Below are 1716 nucleotides of genomic sequence, written 5' to 3' on the forward strand. Positions count from 1 at the left end.
AGTAGTGGGTGTGCCAAGGAAACAAGATCAGCTCCTGAAGTCCTCTTCCACAGCTCATCACTAGATGTCAGCAGAGAGTTCATTCAGACCCTGCTTATCAAACACTGACAGACCCTGGTCATCGGGCATGTAGGATCAAACCTGGGATTTCTGGAGCTTAGTGCATGAGTCTCTCTACTGCATGAGCTAAAAGCTAACTGGCTGTTAGCTAAGGCTGTAAAGCAGACTCATTAATCTCTCTCTCTCTCTCTCTCTCTCTAAGTGGTCTCAGTGCCACTAAACAGGACAGACCACCACACCCAGAAAACGTGTGGGTTACCTTTACACCATCCTTCTGCACTTTCCCCTTGGCTTTTCTTTAACATTTTTAAAAGTCACTTTGTATAATTGTTATCATCATTTGCATGACTAGAAGTGCTCACATTTTCCATCCCTTCTGATTGCTGATGGCCTGCTGATTTTTATTGACAGTTTGTAAAGGCATCCAGTAAACAGGTGGGTACGTGTCCTGAATAGAAAGGAGGCATGGCATGTAGGACTGTTACATTAAGATGTCTTCATTATCACACATTTTTTGAAACAGAGACAGGCTACTTGCCTGGTACCGTTTATGCTATTTATGATGCAGTAGACATTTGGGCCTGATCTTGCTTTCATGGAAATTAATAATAAAAACTCACAAAATTAAATGAGAGGGAAACTTTTTTTTACCCCTCCCCCCAAAATATAGTGTAAGAGCATTTCAGACAAGGGGTTTCTTTTTTATTTTTAATCGTGACTGCATTCCTCTCCCTTCCTTCACTTAGCTTGGTAATCAAGTTTTGGTTTGAGTTTTATGCTTCTGCAAACAGGCAGGCAGAGGAGAGTATGAGTGACTCTGTTCTTTTTCCCTTTAAGACAAGTTAGACCACATTTGTACCACAGTTTAGCTGGGTTTACTTCTAAGTCCTTTTCTGACTAAGGGAAAAAAAATCCTTCCAAGGCACTTTCCTGGGAACTGGATGTTACTACAAGGATTTCTACATTAAACTTAGAATCGTGAGCCCCAGAAAACAAATATTGAAATGAGAGTATTTTCTTTTAAGACCTAAGTAGTTAGTCCCAGTTTAAGAATTTTTGGGGCTAGATCTTCAGCTTAAAGGTTTAAAACATCATTGGTAGGGCCCTACCAAATTCACGGCCATGAAAAATGCATCACAGACCGTGAAATCTGGTCTTCCAGTGAAATCTGGTCTTTTGTGTGCTTTTACCCTCTACTATACAGATTTCATGAGGGGAGACCAGCATTCCTCAAACTGGGGGTCCTGACCAAAAAGGAGATTGCAGGGGGGGGTCACAAGCTTATTTTAGGGTGTTGCAGTATTGCCAGCCTTACTTCTGCGCTGCCTTCAGATCTGGGCAGCTGAAGAGCAGTGGTTGTTGGCCAGCTCTAAAAGCAGTACCCCACCACCAGCAGCAGCGCAGAAGTAAGGGTGGCAATACCATACAATGTCACCTTTACTTCCACACTGCTGCCTTCAGAGCTGAGCAGCAGGAGAAGGGTGGCTGCTGACTGAGGGCCCAGCTCTGTAGGCAGCAGCACAGAAGTAAGGGTGGCAATATCATACTATTCCATGCCATCCTCACTTCTGTGCTGCTGCTGGCAGCGGCTCTGCCTTCAGAGCTAGGCTCCCGGCCAGCAGCTGCCACTCTCTGGCCATCCAGTTCTGAAAGTAG

The sequence above is a fragment of the Dermochelys coriacea genome, chromosome 2, assembly GCF_009764565.3.
Source record: "Dermochelys coriacea isolate rDerCor1 chromosome 2, rDerCor1.pri.v4, whole genome shotgun sequence".
Classification (NCBI taxonomy): domain Eukaryota; kingdom Metazoa; phylum Chordata; order Testudines; family Dermochelyidae; genus Dermochelys; species Dermochelys coriacea.